Source organism: Labrus mixtus, chromosome 19, assembly GCF_963584025.1.
Source record: "Labrus mixtus chromosome 19, fLabMix1.1, whole genome shotgun sequence".
Classification (NCBI taxonomy): Eukaryota; Metazoa; Chordata; class Actinopteri; order Labriformes; family Labridae; genus Labrus; species Labrus mixtus.
This window is the reverse complement of record NC_083630.1, coordinates 6,736,409-6,758,878: the sequence shown is the minus strand read 5'-3', so window position 1 is coordinate 6,758,878 and position 22,470 is coordinate 6,736,409.

Below are 22,470 nucleotides of genomic sequence, written 5' to 3'. Positions count from 1 at the left end.
TGGCATTGTGCTTAATAAAGTTACAGTGGCCCTAGGACGTCTGACTTCCCTTGATAGCAAACGCCCACACACTGGGGGTGTAACATACTGAGACAAAAGGCCTCAAATGCCACTTTGCAGCAGCCAGGCCTAGTGCAACTGAAGAGGGGTATGCCCAAAACTGCAAACCAAGGTTAAATCAAGCCATGAAACGCAATTATCATTGATAAATCTAGCTGCATGGTGACTTTAAGATGTATTTAAAATAGAGACGATTCTGTCTGGAGGGCAGATCGTTGACATAGCTAATGAGTTAGCCCTGGCTGGCACCAAACCAAGCTAATGATTCACTTGAGCTTTCTTATGACCCTGAAGCCCTCATGTGCCCTGTGTCACATCTTTTTAGGGTGGGGGTTGTGGGGTTGAGAAGCTGCAGGGATTCTCTAGCAGAGCCCAATGGTGTCAGACGTAACAAGGTGATGGAGTTTAAAGGTAAAAGAGTCTGGATACAATGGTGCAGGAAGACATCCTCAACATTATTAAATTATCTGCAGTTTCATTGATGCTCACAATAAAAGGCGGACTGAAGGAAGTGCAGTGATGTGTGGGGCTCTGACAGTGATGGATTGGATGAGGTTAGGGTGGGCAGATTGTTTCAAGACCAACCTGTGGCTCATTTAACAAACATTGCTGAGGAAATGCTCTTTGTTATCACTACTGTCTTCTTATAACCCAGACATCCTTCACAAATGTGGAGCTATTCTTTAAATAGTGGTTTTCCATAGCTATTCTTTAAATGTGTTGCCATGTTCCTGTGATGCCCCATTAGATTGATGTTTATGAAGTAGATGTACATAAATACACAATAATCTGGAACAAATTCATTGGTAGTGACTTGCTGTATTACTTACTTATTCTTACTTAACATTTACTAACAGCATGATTCAGTTTTGTGCAACAATTAGCCTTTGTTTTCAGAAAAAATTCCAAAGCTATTTAAATAGGACAGCTGATCATAAGAACTGACTTTATTTAGCTCTTTCTAAATTGCTCTTCTAAACTTTTAATTAGCTTTGTACCACTGTGATCCTCGTGGCTAACACCCAGTGCAAGAATTCCAACACTTATTACCCCAAGATAGCGTGTTTCCTAGCTTTACAGCTATCTTGCTGATGTCACAGCCAGCACATGGCCAGCTCCTGACTGATGGCATGCTCTCTTTCCCCAGAGCTGCCGGGTCCCCTGGTAGACTCATTCACCGCCTGACATAACGCTCCCTCGGGGTGTCACCACCAGAGCGAGTATATGTGAGTGCTTTAATGTGTGTATGTGTGTGTGTGTGTGTGTGTGTGTGTGTGTGTGTGTGTGTGTGTGTGTGTGTGCTGTATCTCCCCTGTGCAGGTAGCTAACTGTGACAGCTCAGTCCACAGGTAATAGTCAGGTGGCTTAGAGGAGGACCCCTTGGGAGCATCTCCATCCACCAGACCCCAAGGGTTAGAGAGAGAGAGAGAGAGAGAGAGAGCGAGAGAGAGAGAGAGAGAGGGAGAGAGGCTTAAAAATTCCCAAGAAGAGAGAGTCGAATAGGTCAACCATCGAGGGGTTTCAGAGCTAAGGTGAGTGTTCCCCAGTGAATTGTACAATCGCCATTCACCCTACACATACTGAGTCCTCACATTCAAATTATGTGTTTCTTATGTGTGTTTGTGTTGATTCAAAGTCACGGAGACCGAATGAATATGAATGCTGGGGCAACATCTGCTACTAAGGAGGTCAAGATCTGACAAGTGCATGATAAATGGCTATTTGATCCACTGCTTCCCGCCTCTACTTGGTCTAAATGAAGCTCTAGGACATGAAAAGAATCCTGAAAATACCCTGATTTACAATACCATCACTTAAAAAAAGTATTTCTTTTACGATATCTGAACATGGCAAAGACTAAAATGATAGTATTTTATCTATGGTTGAACATAAGCAACTAAAACATTTTGTGAAAGCATATACCCATATATGATAATATTGAATTGTCCCCTTTAGAATAGATGTTTTTACATTGATTTAGGGGCTTGAACCTAAATTATATCCTCTCCATGGTTATCCTGCTGCCTCTTTGCTGGAACATTTATTATACACTTCAAGACATTGATGAATTAAGGGCTCGTCTTCCCTGATACCTGTGCATAGACAGGTGGTGATTTGATAGCTGTACTCAAGCTGCAGAGCATTACAGCAGGTGTTTGCAGGATTCTTAATAGCTCCCCTTTGCCTGAACATGCCTTGGCCTACACTGACAGTAAGTGTGCATTCAGGGGATGGATCAAGGTGGATTTGCACGCATGCTCTTCAAAACTTTTTTATCTTCCCAGACAGACATCCTTGGTGTGGATGTCGAAGGGAACGGGAGGGGAGGAAGCTATTGTGTTGTCAGTTCCTCAAGCCAACCGCACAATTTGAGTAAGACAGTTTACTTGGTCGTGCAAACATTCCTTCTCATGTGTCATGAGACGCCAAGACCTCTCCGATCTTGTGCTGCGTTGCCAGCGAACTCCCATTAAGACAACTCTCCGACAAGGCAACACAAACAAGAGTCTCTTCCCCTTGACTCTTCTTGTCAGCCTGCCCTTTATCACCCTCTCCAGCTTTTTATGAAGGGAGGCCTATCTTTGGACTATCATTATACATCATGTACACATTCCTCCTACCAGATGCTCCCTTGTGATATGCTGTGTGTGTTCTCCCCCTTGCTTTGTGACTCAATGGGCTGCTTTCTTCTTTGGTCGCATCCCCCTCCATCCCCACACAAACATATTGACCATGTCAGCCACAGAGTCCGTTCAGCTGGTGGGGACTGCTGGCTGGGGGGGGGGGGGGAGCCACCACATGATATTGAGTACGGCCCCTTTGCAGAAAACCACCTTTTTCGGTCCACAGGGGGAACAGACAATGCTTTGTGATCCATGTAGAGGGAGTCTACCCCAACTATTAAATGCACTGACGCCCAGCTGCTTAAGCACGTCCGCCAAACTATTGACCATTGTTCCACGCATGCCTGCTTTAGTCACATCCCTTCCTTGATAGGCCCCCAGTGATGATCAATGGCCAGGCATTGCTGAAGTGGCCGAGGGTCTGTGGCACCCCACAGGTCGCCATACTGGGCCAACTCATCTTGTGACTGATTGCCTGTCACTCTCCACCCTCTCCACACCCCTGGCCTGGAAGCGGCACTCGTCCTGTCTTGTCGGTTAAACCCTCACAGCAGGCCATAGACTCCGTGGTACTGGTTGCCGCCTTTGTAGGAAACAACAAGCAGCTTTTTTCCCCCCTCAATGTCGAGGTACGCTTTTTATTGGCTGAGTTTGTAGGAGATAGGTGTACCGGCTCTTATGTTTTTCATCTTGTCTCCATTTTACGACAGACGTTAAAAAAGCTAATGTCTGTCATCTCATCTGTTTGGTGCAATTAAATTCTTCTTTTAGTGGTATTGAGAGGAGGCCTCAGCTAACACGTCCATCAGAAGAGGAGCTGCATATAGGAGACATGCTCAGTTAGACCGTATGGTCATAAAGGTTATATTAATGGTTTATGTACCCCACTGCAGCATTGTTAATGGCAAATGGCATTTACTGGGTGCTGCAGAGGAAGGCTATTCAATCCACTGTATGGTTTATCTATCATGTCAAGAGCTCAATAAAAAGCCTTCAGTAATATCAAAGGAGACTCAACACAAAGGCTCTACCCCTGGGCTAGGTTTAAACCTTCTCTTGTGTTCTATGTAACAAAATGAATAGTTTATATTTTCAAAATCCGTCTGAAATTAATCAAATTTAATTCCTCTTTGCGCCGTGCCTAAGTACTTGCACACGGACACATAGAGACAAACACACACCACGGTATGTCTGTGTGTGCGCACACAAGGAAACAAAGCGATCCACACAGAGTGAAACAAACCCTATTAAAAGAATTTCAGGGGTCGTTTCAAATCTGGCTCTGTGAAATAGCTCACGCCTGAACCAGCGACTGATTTCATATGCCTATTTGATTGTTTAGTGTCCCTTTATCCGTGATGATGTCATCAAAGCGAGTCCCCGCACTACAGCAGGACCTTGCTGGCTTTACAGTTAAGCGTTCCCCGCTATGCCGGCTGAATGCTGGAGAAGATAACGATAATGATGATGGAGGTTATCGTGGAGTAATTACTGTGCATGGAGGACTCGGCGCAGTGTGAATGAGTAAAACACCCAAGCGAGAGAGATTGAAAGAGGGACTGAGGAAGAAACATTGAAGAGGGAGGGGGTGTGGGGGAGTTGTATCTCTTAATGTGTCGCTTGATTGAAGTGCGTAAGGTTCTGAGCTAATTACATCCAGAACCGCAGCCTAGGAACAGATGCCACACTTGTGCATCAATAAATGCTTATAAGTAACTTATTTAGGGCTGCCTGCCATGCAAGGAAATGGCATGACTTAAAGCACAAGCGCCCGGGGGCTATTCTCCGGCTCTTTGTCTTGTCATCCTGCATCTTTTAAATCTATTCAACGCTTCAAAACAACACAGGCAGACAGCAGGGCAGGCAGAAAAAAAAAAGAGTAGAGGAAGAAAAAAAAAGATACAAATATTCACACTTTGCAGACAGTATTATGTTTGCTGTTTAGGTTGTCTGGCATCAAAGACACTCTGTCTTCTCTTAGATTTGTGAGCGGTAAAGGAATGGTAAGTCGCTGTTCTTAAGGCCAAGCTCCTGTTTGATGAAATGTAGCTGTTCTTTAAAGTTTTTAGATAAATATGTTTTGACTTGAGTGTAGAGAGATGCATTTGCTTGACAAGTCGGCGCTATGTTTTATTTAGCAGTTGGTGTAACAAACAGCATTAGGCCTAAATGTGTAAAAGAGACAATTCAAGGTTCCCCTACTGCTTTACGATATTGTTTGGTGTGAACACAAAAAGTGTTTTGTTGTATTGGTGGAGCACACGTTGACATGCCATCGTCTTTGCTGACCGCTGTGAGTGACAGATTCAAACAGACAGGTTGACTGCCTTGTCAATTCAACACAAGAGCACATATAGAAGAGAGTATGTAATCAAAGCCACACCTCAGCCTTCTGCAAAGATAACAGGCAATTAGAGCTGCCACTGCCGTACAGCTTTGCTCTTCAGTACTTGCATTTGATTGACACAATTAATTTCAGCATCAGTTCTGTATTGTTTGATGTGTATTGCTGGAGCAGCATATGATTTATTATCATACACACAAACATTTTTAGCTGATCAAGCAGAAAGAGACACGCTGGCCACAAACCATGTATCTCAAAAATCTATTTTTGTGTAACTGTTCACAATTCTGTAGGTGTTTGTGTGCATGTTCAGGAGCATGCAAGTGATCCTTGCCCTACTCACAAAGCTATTTAAAGCAGCAAAGCAGGAAAATCAACTGTGTGTAACATTAAGGGCCCCTTGCACATTCCCAAAGATTTGCATACAGAGAGAAAGAGCTTCTTCACTTATTACTGTCTTTGCTACATGAAAGTCCCTGGGAATTCTGGTTGGTTTCGATCAGCCTGTATGGCTGACCTGTTCTGGAAACACGGCATTGCTTAACACAAGAACACTGATGCAAAAAGGAGAAGAAAGCATATCCCACCTCAGCTATTTGTACTCTCTCCCTGAATGCGAGAAACTGTTTTGCAATTGATGATTGTCCCAAAGAATAATTAGACAGGTTTGCATTTTTCATGAGATTAATTCATGGCTTTCTAATGTGCGTTTTGTAACCTCACACTGAATATATTCTGTGCCATATTAACATATTTGAAATATGTATGATCTTTAAGGAATATGCCACATGTTAGTAGCAGGCTATGTACCCTGGGTTTAAGTATGTGAAAGCAGAATGCAAATGGCCAGGGCAAGAGTACAAGAATATTGTTCTCAAGTAAAAGTATGGTAACTTGGATTATATTTTACTTAAGTATAAATTCAATTACTGGTCTATAAATCTACTCATGTAAAATAAAAATAAAAGAATTGTTTAAAATGTACTTAAAGTACTGAATAATGACTTTAAAACCTGAGGGGGTGTCTGTGGAGTTGGGTTGAAAATTAAAACACGATCTCCTTCCATCTCTCCTTTCCTTCTTTGCAGTGTGAAAATGACCAAGACAATATGAATCTCCAACCAGCTGCTTTTATCAAAGGAAGACCTTTATAATAAAGTGCACTTCATCAGTAACTTCTCAGATTTCATATGGTATCATTACTCTGGCTATGATCCTTAGAGTTTATACAGATATGTGTATGAAGTACTTCACAAGCAAACTATGTCAACAGTTCTACTGAAATATCTTATTTCAAACAAGGCCAACTGGTAGATCATCTCTCATCAGTAGAAATACAAGAAAGGCAGGATCATCTTTTCAGTCATCATATAGACATAATGGTAAATATGATATGATTTTTAACTGGAACTCTTGTTGTGAAAATTGTGAGACATCTGACAATGGTGAGACCATAGAGGTAGGCTATAGAAAGACCATAAAGGTATAGAAAGATGGCATGAATATAGTATTTTTTCTACATGTTAGACTGTATATCTAGGCTTTGTTCTGTCCTGATTTTAAAAATGGAGCGCCAGGAGTCTAGGTTAGTGCACGCCTCATGTACAGAGGCTGTAGTCCTCCAAGCAGGCGACCTGGGTTCAGATCTGTCCTGTGGCTCCTTTCCCACATGTCATTCCCCACTCTCTCTTACGCCCTGATTTCTGACTTTATCCACTGCCCGTTCTCTTAATAAAGGTTTAAAAAATAAATCCAGAAAACTGTTTCTATACGTGTCTGTGTTTTGACCACGCCTTGCTCTGACTTGTTCATCTCCTTCATTTGTTTTTTGGGGAAGCATGCGTCTTCATCTCCTTGGTAATCTGTTAGAGCTTCTGATTGTTATGTGGTCCACGAAAGCCAATCAAATGGCCAGTTTCACATAGTTGTCAGGAAGCTTAGATCTCCTTTTTTGCCGTTTCAGTTTTTAATTTTATAATTGGATTTTTAGAATGTAGCAAAGTAACTTTCCACCCCTGCAAATGGCCTAGTATATATAAGAAAATGGAGTTCTCACATTGGCTTGTCAGTTCATGCTCATCATATAGACACCAACAAAACATACCAAAATCTGTACACACAAACTTTATTTCAAATGAAAAGTTGTTGACCTATTTCATGACTTAAATATATAGAAATATTTATGGTTTGTATGCATATGTGTATTTGTGTGCATATGCATTTAAGCACACATGCCTGTTTGCATTGGTGTGCAGTGTATATATTTGCACACAAACATGTACTGCATGCAATCAGTAGGTGTGTATGTGAACTGTCGTCCCCTGCATGGACAAACAAAGAGGGGGAGGAGGTGCTGGAAGAAGCAGTGAAACATGGCTAACTTTTCCATGACATCACTCATCTGGTATTAACAGTGTTAACATGTCCTCTCCACTCTCCACTGCCACCCAAATGAGAGGAATACAGCGCAGAGACCATGCATGGTGCTGTTTTATAGGGGTTCCAAGTGGCCGGCCGCCAGAACCGCTGCTATGCATTTCCTCCCAGGGCTAATTTATCACATCCTCTTCTCACATATTCTTCTCCAGGGATGCAAGTTCTCTTTGGGATAGCCTAGTGCAGTATCCAGTTTGTGCTTTGAGGCTGATTTGATAATAGATACAGTTTAAACGTAAAGCTCTAAAGAATGAAGTGGACATCTTTTAGTTTCATCAACAGTATTTGGTAATGGAACATCATTTTCATGTTTAATTAACTCAGAACATGTATATGTACGTTCTTAGCATTAATAAATAATAAATACAAGATGCACAGTCTACAGGCACAGCATCTGTATTTTCATTAACACTCTATTAAGTCAATCTATGAAAGGAAAAGCTGGCGGATAAAAGCCTTTTAACTGTCAAATAATCAGACTTGAGGCATCGTTAGTACCAAAGCAGCTGGAACATACTTTCTCACAGTGTGGACTGAGTCTTTAAAAACAAGCACAGTATGTGATGAATCTGAAAAAAAACATAATCCAAGGTGTCTGATTTCACCTCCAGGGCAGCTCAGGGTGGGGGTGAGCAGCTCTGCGGAGAGGTACAATATTTTAATGCCTTAGAAAATTGCAGCCTACTATTTGTCGACTTGTTTGGACAGTGAACAAACACTCGTAGCATACATATACCTTCCAGCCCCACCTCTCTCTCTCTCCTGCACCCACAGCTGCAACTGCCACCCCCGATCGTTTTGATCTAATTTCCTCTTTTTTTTTTCTTCTTCCTTTACCTTTCCTGCTGAAATTGATTTCTGCTTGTTTGCTTTGGCAGTAATAAGATCAACAGTAGGATCATGTTTCAATGGCATACTACCCTGAACCCCAGGCAAATGATTTGTCCAAACTTAATAATGGAAATACTTAGGATGTATTGGGAGATGTAAACAGTAGTTGTAATAAAACAGTGCCGGAAGGTAAGGGCTCCTTTAAGTTGCAAAGCCTTTCCACTTATGTCGGCCGTACACACCTCGGGCTCTCCCCAAACACTGCGAATAAAATGTATCCCCATTTAGCCTGGCGAAAAGTCACCCAATAAAAGCTATTTAACTGGAGTGCGGTGTGCAGCGTGGCATGTTCAGTCCGCTGCAAAGTTTGACCGCCAATGACAAAGCTGTCAACAGAACAGGAAACGGCTAATGCGTCACAACACCGACAATTAGTTTGAGTCTGCCACTTACACATATAGACAAGTCCCACTTTATTCTTGCTGTAATGCTGGAGTGCTGTTTCTTCTCTACCAAGAGGCATTAAGTAGAAAACCCCACGAAAGCAATGTGAAGATGGAGAACTTCCAGGTTTCTTTTACTGTGCATAGAGTCGCTGATAGAAAATAATCATTACTATGGTGTGGGCTGCTGGTCTCGAGTCAGTTCTCTTGTTCTGCTCCTTTTATACTGTAGAGGTAATTACTATGAGAGCAAGCATACACTGTTTACATGCAATTAAACTTACAGCAAAACATCTCTCTTAATGCGATCAGTCAACAAGACTTGATAGACATGTTAGGATATATTATATTGTTAAGAACTGTCTTCATCTACAAACAACTGCACAGCCTAAAGAATATTCTAAAGTAGCCAAAGTATAGAAGTTTTGGGTTATATTGAGATTTTACAAGATATTTTCCTTGTGCGTCCGTTTCTAATTAAACCCTGCAAGAGTTGTGTTTACAGGCCGTTGCCTCACACCTTGTATGCATTGGCCCACTTACATTCCTCAAAGTGAATTAGATTAGTTTCACTCCGTGCAGGATGGCAGAGTTACTCCCTGTCTTCTGCCCTAACTTGAAAAAGTATCCATTCAGGAAACGCTTTAAATCCTGCCTCTCCTTTCCCACAGATTTCTCCTCCGTTGTAGAAAAAAAACATTCTCAATAAAACCTTTATGTTAAAGGAGCAATATGTAAGATATTTATGGAATTGAACCAAAAAATGTACTTTGTAATATTATCAGACATTAAGGAAACATGCTATGTTTAAGTGCTGGCTTGTCTGACAACAATGCAGCAGCCAGTATGAACTCCTTCTAAGTTTAGATATTGGGTCTGAATGGTCTGTTTTTTGTTTTGACCAGAGTAGGTATATGTGGTTTAAAGGCACCCCACACATGGCACCCCTCGGTTTGCAAGGCTAATGGCAAACCAACAGGTGTTGCAGGAGTGAAAGCGTGCAAGCAAACTGGTTCAGTTATGACTGATTCTACCTGACCTAAAAAGCCTCAGCATTTTTCTAATAAGCTGAACTTCCAGAAATGTGGTAAAACTTCGATGAATATCGGAGATGCTTTTGAAAAACGGAGAGAGGTTAGAGCGCAGAAAAGTTTCAAGACTGATGCAGAGCTGGCTAAACACTGAAGCTTCAGTGTCCAATACATGGAAACCGGGTGTGCACATCGACTCTAGGGAGGAAGGGGGGAGACAGCCCTCTCCAATGTTTAGAATTTGAACTGCAGAAAACATTTTTAAAAGCTACGTGTCAGAGTTACATTTTGCTCCTTTTAAACCTACATATATATATATTAATGACACTCAACTTTTGGTTAAACATTGTCTCTAAAGGTAACGTTTTACACGTTGTTCTCATCATTACCCTGTGATTGAAATCAGTTGTACACTTTGGTGCCAACTCGGCATCAATCACTCATTAGACTCTCTCAAGCGTAGCTTCGTGACTGAATATAAATGTACCTTGACTGTTGAAACCAATCACAAAATTAATGACAATAGGAACTGTGCAGAGTGTGAGCAGATGTGAATGGGGAGAGTTCAAGGCCCAAGAAAGTTTCTGCAGCAGCACTCTGTCCCACCATTGGCCCAAAATAGATAGTTTCATGGCGTGTTAAGTTCTGTATCGTATCTACTGTTTTCTGCCGCATGGAGTCCTTGTGACCAGGCCACAGAATCAAGATGAAAGTTTTGTCCTGACACAAGTCCTTAATGAGTTTTTCTCGCTCAAACACACAAATCGTTCCGCCCAAGGAAGCACAAATTCAAACAGATGTGTTGAAAGCAAATTGAAGCCCCCATTCAAAGACCGATAAATAAACATCCGCTCCATGCTAACACTAATGCTAACACGTGTTTTGTGACAAATATATCCTTCCAAAAATAGCATTCTAAGTGCACAAAGACACCATTGAACCAGAAACCCAAAGTTTCTCCTGCTATAAAAACTTTAACACTTTAAACAAATTGGATCTCTGCCTGTCCTAATCCGATTTGTTGTCATTATGTAGGTATTTCTTCCTTGTTTTTGCAACAAATGGTGGCCTGATATCTGATGGGAGTGATGACACAAGAAAAATAGAAGCAGCAGAAAACATCAGGTGGTTCTTTTTGTGTCATGACATGGTGTGATGATGATTCTAACCCTGACATGTTTACATTTAATTCATTATGTGCTCTTGCTCTGTCATGCTTTTTATCTGCTTCATGGCAGTTTTGATGTTCTGAAAGTGAAAATTCTTCTGCCTCTGTAGTGATGAACCAATAAAAAAGGCTTGATCCATGATCAGTCATAACAAGTCCGATATTCATCACTCAGACGCAAAAGGACCAGTGTTTCTTCTCAGGGCTTTTCGTTTCTCACTCAGTGAAACCAAACAGGAAATAAGTATAAACCATGTGATTTGGAACTGTCATACACAGCGCTGTTTCATTTTTTTAACCTTTGGTCTGCAGTAGAAATGGAAACTCTAAAAGTTGGTGGAAATAAACAGCGGGCAGACTCGTAAAACACCTGTTTGCAGTATGGGGGCCTGAAAGCAGGAGTTGTTAATAGCCGGCCATAAATCGCTCCCTCCATTGTTCTGTCACCAAGTTGCAGGCCTGCATTTCTCTGTGGGGTAAAACTTTGTTGAAAAGTATAAACCTCCCCCCCCACACACACACACACACACACACACCCCACCCCGTCTTTGCTACTTTGACATCAAACATTTGTAAGTATCAATCACCACTTTTGAAATGGGGAAAACAAACTTCTGAACGTGCAAATCGCTTTTTGATTATTAACTTCTTGCGAGTAATTTTGTTCTCTTCACATTAAGCATTTCATAAATGTGTTGTCTCCTTTTGTGGCACACAATCTGACCATAATTTAAATTAGTCACAGCCATTTAAACAAGCTTTTTGGGGGATTGCTGATATAGAGAATAATGCGTCTGCAGAAAACGACTGATTTATCAGACTTTAGCTGCTGTTGACCTTTTGTGAAAGCTCCGGAGCACCAGCAGAGAGGGGTCTTTTCCCTAATCAGTCTTTTGACAACAAACACAAGCTGTTTGGGGCTACAGAAAGCATTGAAGGTGTGTGTGAGAGAGTGTGTGAGAATAGTGCCTTCATGTCTGTATCACCTGGACAAACTGGGTAAATCCCCCACCCCTTTTATTTTGTGGACGTCTCAGCCGCCTCATTGATACAAACCACAAGTCTGACAAACAAAGGAGGAGGCCGAGAGATTGCAGAGGGGGGTTAAAAAGAGCAGTCACCACAGACAAGCCCGGACGGGACAGGAGGGAGACCTCTGGCCTTCCAACAGTCATCCCTCAGAGTCTGCACGGGATGAGGGGATCAGCTCACTGTAACAAGCTGCACAAAGACAGCGGGAGGAGCAGAGGGAGGAGAGCTGAACACCTGAGATCAGATCCGATGATCACTTGCCTGAAGTAAAGACTCGTCCCTGCATTCATTCTGCCTTTAAAGAGCCAAGGCTCCACTGTGAGGGAAACATTGAGGGTTAAAAATAAAAATAAAAATGTCTCTCTTTTTTTTCTCTTTTTTTTGATTCCTTATTGCTGATTATATATTCTTTCTTATGATGGTTTAAGAATTTTTGAAGATTAAACTGTAAAAGAAAGCCAAGTTGTTGATGAGTAATCTTTCCATTTCTGTTAAGTTTTGTTCATTTTAAAATTATGAATCGAACATAGGATATATGAAGGTAAAGTGTGGAGGACATGTGAATACTCTGACTGAGTGAATGAAGGATACTAATAAGAGAATGTGTTTCTTCTTTTTCTTTTCGTAATAAAATAGAAAAGACAGGGGCCACAGCTTTGCTACATTCTCTGTCTAGTTAATGTTGGGAGGCTCTAATAAAAAGCCACCATGTGCCAATTGAGCGCCTACAATTAACAGATTAGAGTGATAAAGAGGTTGCATGGCTGCGAGGCACAGGGCCGCCTCCCCGGGCCCTCAGGGCTCCATGATGGGCAGGAGCAGAAGGAGGAGGAGGAGGAGGAGGAGGAGGTGGAGGTGGAGGTGGGGGGATGAACCTCTGATGAAGGGCCCAGATAATCTCCTTCTCTCTCTCTCTCTCTCTCTCTCTCCCTTCCCCTCCTCCCCTCTCACTTCTCCTCCCCTCTCTCCCCCACCCCCTCGCCATGCAACCACCCCACCCAATCCCTCGCACTCTGTGCCCTGGAGCACCTTTCGCAAATACCTGCTCAATATTCCAGTTGGGGGTGCAGTAGTGATGGTGCTGGTGGGGGTGGGGGGTTCATGTGGTGTGTCTGCAGAGGGGAGATACAACACACAAAAAAGCGTCTTGAAACAAAAAGCGGAACATCTGCTAAAGCGATTGTGAGGTAAATATGTTTGACAATTATTGTTTACAGTGACAGTGGTAACAGTTTCAACACCCAAATCAAAACCCCACCATTTCTCTATTTGCAGTGAAACAGATGGGCCTACAGCGATCCATTAGCAACCTGTCAAAAGCTTTATTCTCAACTTACTTTTATGCCTCTGCTACTCCGCTGTGTGACTGAGCAGAGACACTATTTGGGCATAATGATTATTATCTATTTACCCAGCATAAATCAGATACCTACCACTCATTGTGTATACGATTATTTTGTGTATCTCTTTCTTCTCTTGCCAGTGTTTACTGTTCAAGGAGAGCAGCTTGAGTCCACGTTTGTTTCTCCCTCTTCACATATTATTATTGTATTATTGATGCTGATACGGTCTATGTTGCACTTGAAAGAACCTGCGTAACGATTTTTTTATTTTTTTTTTCCACTGGTTGTTGTTTTTGTTTGTTTGCTTTAGCAGTAAAATACATTTGGGGCATTTCTTATTTTGTGTGAGGGCGATTATTCAACAATACAAATTATTAACAAGTTGGTTCTTTTATCTCACTCTGTGTGTTCTCACGCTACCTTAAGAGATCAATATGGGTTGTTATGAGCAAGGATGCAAAGCTAGGATGTGAGGATCCTAATGGAACCAGTCGACAGGGGTTTTATAAGTATACGGTATAAGAACCCTTTCCTCTGTTTTACACGGCTCTTAGTGCAACACAGAATCAAACAACCAATTAGAGAAAGTTTAGAAAGTTATTTAAGTTGGGAATACATTTGGAAGTGTGTGTTTGTACACATTAGCATGCATGTGTCTGACACTGTCTGCAAGTGTACATCCACAAAGACTAAAGCGTTATCTACTGCTGCCCCTGTCATCATTTTTCCTAAGCACTGTATCTCTCTAAATACGTTCAATCAAATAATGTGTTGGGAATAATTAACCCCTAAGCCCCCATTGGTTCTAATTGGCACCTATTAGAGGGGCCGCATGATTCCTTGATAAACACCGGAGAGAGAGAGAGAGAGAGAGAGAGAGCGAATGGCAGCAGCCGTGGTGGGCGGAGGTTTGATTGGTAAGCAAAGTGCGGGAGCGATGCATACCGGGGGTAACCAACATTTAATTATCAATGAGGTTTTTTCGCAACACTTTAGAGAGGCCCCGGGCACCGTTTCCTTCAGTGGTAGTAATGGGCTCTGTTTAATGGAACTTGTGTTAAACACGGTGCTGCCACTGCAAAGCTTTGGCGTTCAGCCCCGGCCCCTTAGTTGTGGCTGCTTTCACGAGTGACGAGTGAAAGAAGGCCCAGCTCATTTGGGGTTATGCACTTTGGAAGTGTGTAGTGGGGCCAAGGAGGCAGAGAAAGAGGATGCACACTTTTACGTGTTGCCGTTTGCATCGGCTAACTTCTTCAGGACCAGCGTTAAAACATCATTCAGCTTCTTGGGTTGCATCGTAGAAGTACTCTTTCATTTACAGTTGTCCTTATATTTCAGACAGTATTTCTCGTCTCTCTTCAAAGTACTTCAAATTGTTGTATAACTATTTCCAAATTTTAAACTTTCAAGCCACAGCAATGAAGCCACACTGTACGTCATGTTTGGTTGAACGTCACTCTAACGTCAAACTCCAGCTCTTAGGTTTCTTGTGGTTTCCAATCAGTTCAGGGAGAACTTTATGTGATTAGTAATCTTTATTTTAACCAAACACACTCGCCTCTATCCTACATTTGACCCATTTGTTTACCCTACAGTGTCAAAAATGAATTTTTCTTTCCTATTTGCTTTGAACATGTGTTTCATAAACACTGCACTATAGGTCAGGAACTGGTTCATGAGGGCTCAACATGTTTCCAGGCTTGCTATTTACTTTGCACATGGTGAGTTCAAAGCAAATTAACATCCTCTGTTACAGTTATTCACATTAATTATACACAATCAGGAAAATGTACTTTTATTTTGAAGCACCATTGCTGCACACTGGCTTTCCGTAAGAGTTTTTCTCATCTGCCCTGCTTTGTATCATTTTAATGCAGAAAAATATTCAACCATTAAACACATTGTTTTTTATTATAGAGAGGAATGATTGACCAAATGTGCCATCAAATATACATAACCCTAACAGAGAAAAATACTGTTAAGGCTGTAATTATAACAGAGTCTGATTTTGGAATCATGGGAAGGTTGAGCTACTGGGTTGGGCTTTGGCCTTCACCCTGGGCCTGAGGCCTGATCCTCCCCTTCCACCAGCTCCAGCATTGGGACTAACACAGGGGCAAAGGGAGCTTTGGGGCAGAGCCAAACCAGAGACTGACCCAGTTTTTCCACGGGGTTCCTGTAAGCAGACGGCTGGGATGTTCAGGGTAACCCTCCATCAACACCAGGTCCTGTAATCCGGCCGAGCATGTGCCAATCACAGCGAACATGATGACAAGCTCATGATGACACAGCCATCGTCCTCTCTCCTCTCGTCGCTGCCTGGACATCTCAAACGCAGGAAAACATCCCAGTGATTATGGCATTTCAGTGTCAACTGGCATGTTGAGTTTGGCCAGAATCTTGAGATTGACAATGAAGAGACAACATGTTTGTGAGCTCTGCAAAGTTTATTGGGAAAGGTTGAGGTTTTTGGCACACGAGTGTTCAGCGGTATCAGATGAAACTTGTTTGTGAAGGCAGACTATCAGATCACATTTACATCCCAGACGCTTCCAAAAAACCATGAAGTGAGTGAAAATGCACTGATTCTTTTCAGGTATGTTCTTTCAATTATATAACAAAGTAAGTAAACACACAAGACGGCTTAAATGCAAACTTAGCCTAGATTTAAATATTGGCAGAAAATGCATTACTCATGTAACTTCACACTCTTTTCCTCCATTTTGAAAGTGGTCTTTTCCATGTTCCAGCTGTCAGGAGGGAATCCTTTTTCTGGACACTCACATAGAAGCATACTGGGAGAGGGAGAGAGAGAGAGAGAGAGAAGCACATCTGACAATCCACTGGCATGAAAGTGAGCCCCTCAAGCTAACAAATTCAGAGAGAAAATTACAGTTTTGCGCGTTTGTGTCAATATGCATGTCAAAAGGTAATTGGGAAATTGTTCTGCAATGTCAAGTCCTGTTGGCAGTGTTTAGCCTGTGGTAAGATCAAAACCATTTCTTCACAGGCTCCAAGAGGCCAGAGCAAGCTCTCTAACTCTTTGTATCATACAAGGCTCTCCTTTAAGCTTATAATGTGACTGCTTATCACAAAGTTATTACATTATTATCAGCTGAACGCAGGATTGGCCCAAGATGAACAAAAACTTTATTGTAATTCTGCATTGTCATGAAATATAAAAAACTTTATAGGTGCATTGTTTTAAACATGTGCTGTCTCAGCGCAGAACCATCAATGAAGAAGATACAGAAAATCTGAATATGTTGAATGAACATGGTGCAGAGTTAACCCCTAAGGCCCCATTGGTTGTAATTGGCTCCTATAAGAGAGGGCATTTCATTTTTGACTGTCTGACTGTTTGGATATCACTAAAAGGAAGTTAGATAGCTTATCTTTTTCATTAGTGGGAACAAAATAACCTCTTGTGATGAGTCATGTTTCAGTTTTCTAGTATTTACAAGAAATTGCAGAGATGTATCAAGTGTTTTTAAATCCCTCCTGAGATTGATTGTAAGCTGAGAAAAGTTCAACAGTACATTGAACGATCAGAAAGCCAAAGTGAAAAGACACTTAAAAATGAAGATAAAAAGATCACATATCCATTCCTAACATATTCATAAATGGTTTCATATTGCTCAAAATGTGACCAAACACATTTAAATTCATTTTTAAAATACATAGGAGTATCATTTTAAAATAAATACAGAGAAGACCGTCTGTATAAACAGAAACAGAATTAGTCTTGCACCAACAATCACATATAATTGTATCTTGTTTTGTTCATTTATTTCAATATCCAAATACTGATTTTTAAAAGTAAATACAAGTTTACTGTAACTCTGAAGTCCACAGAGGTCATTGTGCCTTAGGGTGCTTCTAAACTTCCCCTAAAACATTTCCATCAGTTTGATCTGGATAGAAACTCTAACTTTTTACAATAGTTTTCCTGCTGTTGGACAGTATTTAGCCTTCTGTTGTTATGCAGGATTCTGGTGTAAAAAAAACAAAAAAAAACATTGTTTTCTTGAGAATGACAGAAATTAGATATAAGATGCATCAATGAATAATTCAAAATATATTATAAGCCCAAATGGCAAAGTGACGTCAAGGTAAATGTAGCTATATGGTACCAACCTTTGTTCTTTATTTTATTTGTGGTGATAAAATGTTCTTACCATTTTTCTGTCATACAAATAAATGGAGATGATCCTCCACCTCCTACTGTTAGCTCCTGAGGGTCAGACATCATGTGGTCTCAGGGGTGTGGGCTAAAAACTGGCTCATGACCTTCCATTATATGCAGCAAACCCACTTCTCCATCTTTCACTCTGACTCTGCACTGTTTAAAACAGATATGACAATCCATATGTGACCGCATTAAAATCTTTACAGAGTTCATTTAAGGGGGCGGAAAAATCTGAGACCACTTTTTTTATTATTATTAATTCCTATATTTGTCAATTAATTCAGTGTATCTTCACAATCGGTCTCGCGGAGAATCCTTTAAAGTTGGACTCACTTTATTCTCTATTTAGAGCTAACTAGACATTGTTTGTCCCTGTCTCTCCACACACACAAAATAGCTGAACCCAAATAACCAAAAGCAAAAACATTCCAAAAACTAAATAGTGGCATTTGTAGAAATATAGCACTGAACATCAGTCCACCATCCCTTAAGATATGGAAATAAATACTGTTGTCACTGCATAAGTGTTTATTTTTTCCTGCTGGATGGAGTTAAAAGTGTCTGACCTGAAGGCAGCAGCAAACCCATATGGACAGAATGAGCCCCATCACCTGGGATGAGACTTTTAGGTCCCTATCAACCTCAAGCTTCAGGGGGAGAGGCCTATGTGTCCTATGTTTCTTCATACATTGTTTTTTTTTTGTCCTGGAAAACAAATTGACAGCTTTTCAGGAAATAAAAATGTATTTCTCTTAACCTCAGATTCTCACAACTCCAGAGAATTTCGAAGTCAAGTTTTATCCTTAAAAACATATTATTTAGGGGGCATCTTTATGTGTTCATGATTCAAAAGTAAGCAACTTTCACAAACAAAAAGTATGTGCTGGTGTCTTTCAAGTGGCCTTTAGTTATGGTGTTTGTTTCTCCTCCAAATGTTTTTTTTTTTCTTTTCCCTAAGTTTCTCTGGAAAGATGAATACTTTTTTGTTGCGCTATAAGAATTATTGTTTGTAAGATTTATTTCGACTTATGTCTGTTCTTTTATATATTTAGACTAATATATTATTATTATTATTATTATTATTATTATTATTATTATTTATTATTATTTATTATTATTATTATTATTGTTATTATTATTATTATTATTATTATTATTGTTATTATTATTATTATTATTATTGTTATGTGTTGGGTCAAAAGGATAAATAAGTACATGCCAAACTTTCAGAGAGAGAGAGAAAGAAATAAAGAGAGAGATGGAGAAGGGGGGAGTGTGTGTGTGTGTGGGGGGGGGGGGGGTATACCAATCGTTAGAGGGCCCAGCCAGCGAGTTGATTAGGTTCGGGAGAGAGAGGAGCTGCTGCGGCTTTCTTTGCGCGCAGACACAGTCTAAGTCCTTTATCATGGGGAGGCACCGGCGTGGCCCCGAGCTATAGCTGGCCTGAAGCGAAGTACCAGAGAGCAGAAAAAGAGAGAGAGAGGGAGAAAAAAGCAAGGGGAGGGGGTGTCTATCATCAAACTTCATAATAACGCTTGGGGTTCGCCACAGCTGCGCAGTGACCCTTTTATTTTGCTGTGATGGAACAGATAGCTCCCTATGAAATAGTGTGAAATTATCATGTCTATTAATTCAGTCAGACATCCACGGCTCTCCGCTGCTCCCCCTCTTACCCCCGCGTCTCTCTCTGTCTTATTCCAGCTCTTATCCGTGGAAATGTGTGATTTCCTAGCAAATGCTGCATTTTACTAGAGTGATTTTTCAATGTTGATTCGCAGAAAAAAAAGATAAAGGCTAACATTGGGAGTTAAAAACATCGCGTGTTTATGCGCACAGTACACAACACAGGCCCATAATGGATGTATGGACTTTCTAAAGTTGCAGAAAATAAACTGTGTATGTTTGTTAACCCATCACAGAAATATATATACTATTGTTCCTTTATCGAAACAGCTTTTGTAATGACAAAAAATGTCAACATTGAAGCCAAATAAAAACTGGTATACTGTCGATTAAACACCTGCTGTTTGCGCCACAATTTATTCTATTTCCCCCCAAAAGTTCCACTTCAAATGTGTTTACATTTACGGTTTGACACACTTTTACTTCATTTCTTGGAAGTGTTATTTTGAGAATATAGATTTTCAAAAAAGTATTCTTACAAAATTTTAAAAAATAATAATAATTTTCCAAAATGCTGGAAAAAACGGTCTATTATTATGAATATTATTAGTAGTATTTTATATTTTATATATTATTCATATTGTTATTATTATTATATTTTATATAATATTATTTGTGTTAATTTATTTTTTATTATTATTTGTAGTTTTGAGTAGAAGTACTATTACTGAATTATTACGTTATCCTGGAGGTCATATTATAAGTTGTAGAGTAAATCTGACTTTTTATTGGCCCTAGTCTTTTTTGATTTACTGAAATTGCTTGGAGCTTTAAGAACCATCTGGGAAACTCTATCTCATGTCATTTGTCACTTCATTTTTGTCTTTTCCTAACAACATATTACAGCCACTGCTCTGCACAAATCCAAGCAACTCATAATCAGCTCAGTCAACTCTCTGCTTGGTTGAGCGAGTTGATTTTCTCCTCCTGACTGAATAATGTTTGGTGCTCAGAATCTGTGAGAAATCTTCAAAATAGTCTGAGGCGCTGTAAAAAAAAAAAAAAAAAAATCACCAAAAAGTCATTTTCATTTGCAGTCATTGCTCATGCGACCGTTTTGCCAATACAGCCTGCCAACGTGCTGCACTGTCAATATTAATGAAGATGGAGCTCCAAATATGATGACCTGACAGTAACTTCAACACAACAACAAACGTTTTTAAAGGATGTGGCTGTGTGCTTATGAAGCGTGAGGGTCTGCTTTGATAAAAGGTCTGAGGTTTGATACAGAGAGAGAGAGAGAGAGAGAGAGGGAGGGAGTTAGTTGATTGAAATGGCGTGTGCCTGGCTGACGGGAGCCAGTGAGGGACAAAGCCCCTGCGAAGCCACGGCCACTCGAGCAATTATTCCTCCACGCTGCATTTGGATTAGTGCAATGGAAAGAAGCATATGTTTGGCCCGGGGCGACACTCCCCCCCTGGCTGACTGCAGAGGATGCAGGGAGAGAAAGAGGGAGAGAGCGAGTGACAAAAACTAGAATATAGAGTGCATTAACCAAGTGGGGAAACATTAACACTATTTTAATCCGCCCTTTTTCGTGCATTTCAGGAAACACAAGTCCATGAAATTGGAAGAAATCAGTGTTTGATATGTGACAACAATGATGACTGATAAGTGATGTCACAGTGCAAAACCCTTTGTTTATGTTAATAATGCCTTAAAGAAACCATATTGTTAAATAAAAAAATACTTTAAATGTCTGGTGAGAGTGTGTCCGTGTGTGCGTGTGCAGATGTTGCAGAACTAAAGTGTAATCAAACCCCTCTCTCCCTTTTTGTGAATGAGTGTGTGAGCGGAATAATCGAGCTCCTTGCAGTGCTCCAGGAGTCGCGCTGTTTATTCAAAGTCATTTAATGTTTTCTAATCGATTACCTAATGTCTCAAGTAATCAGGGCTGATTTGGTGGAGTCGTTGACCTCTCTTGGCTTCTGAGCTCTGACTCTCAGAGTGGGCAAAGGAGGCCCATGGGGGGGGGGGGGGGGTCAGCAGCCAGGCGGGGGGTGGGAGGCAAAATGACCCCAAAATGACGGCTGATGTCAGAGTTGAGGACAATTAGCTATTTTGCGCTTCATTGCAAACTTTAGAGTCCCATAATTCGATTCCACCAATAACCGTATCAAATGTCATTTAGAGGAACCCTCTTGCCCAAGCCACTTATCAGGCCGGCAGTTTGAAATGCACCGTGGGTAAAAATGTGATACAAGCAGCTCTAATTGGCAGCAGAATGTCGATCAATAAACGGAGCATCTGTTTTATCAATGAGGGGAAAGTTTCCATCTTTGTGTGCACACTTATCTTTTGCAAAAAAATTTTTTTAATTGATGCGTAATAACTGACCATCTTTTAACACTCCCTCTAACCTCCACCACCCTCTGCTTTAATGTCAGCAGGACATGTGGGCTAAAATCAAATTCCAATCATACCAATGTAACATTTTTGGAAGCACAATGAGTGAACAAATCTGGCCCTTGTAGGCTTTTGCCCTCAATCTTCCCGAGCAGGCAAAGTAGCTCCAAAGCTTTGCCTGCGAGCGTTACAGTGCAGACTGTTGTAGTGATGGTGCTGCGGGGTAATTAGGCCATGCAGACACTCCTTTCACCAAGCATTGAGCTCAGCAGCTTCAGCTACATTCTTTCTGACCACAAACATGGCTGCTAGCTTGAAAAAAAAAGTCAAAGGCATACATGTGGGTGCAGCAGTGCAGCTGGTGGTGGATGAAAAGTTGCGTCTGATGCGCGACAGTCGAAGCCAATTTACATGAAAAATCAATTGGAAGTATAAGCACATGTGCATTAATTCAGATTTGAAATGAATCCTGGAACCAGATCATAAAATCTCTAAATCTAAATCTTTACATTTCAAGTGAGTTTTGTGTCACATGACAGCGCACACTCCATTTACAGACAGCCTGTCCTTCATTACGTCTCTGCAACAAACTATAAATATCAACACAGCGACAACCCAGTGAACCCTTTCTACTAGATAAATACTGTGAGAAATAAATAACAAAATAATACACACTATGGGCTTCACTGTCTCCCTGCAGAAGACGCTTAATCACACAGAATGTACTTTAACCCCTATTTTATTCCGCATATTCTCCACAATATTTGATAACAACAGGCCTCACACTTATTAATTACTAAACGGGAATCAGCTGTAATTGGTTAAGTTGAGACAAGCAGCAGTTAAGGATTGAATTAGTTAAATTCAGCAGGGTATTGCTGACTGGCTCCTCAAATTTCAGACCGTCTTGTATTTTTTTGTGTGTGTGTGTGTGTGTGTT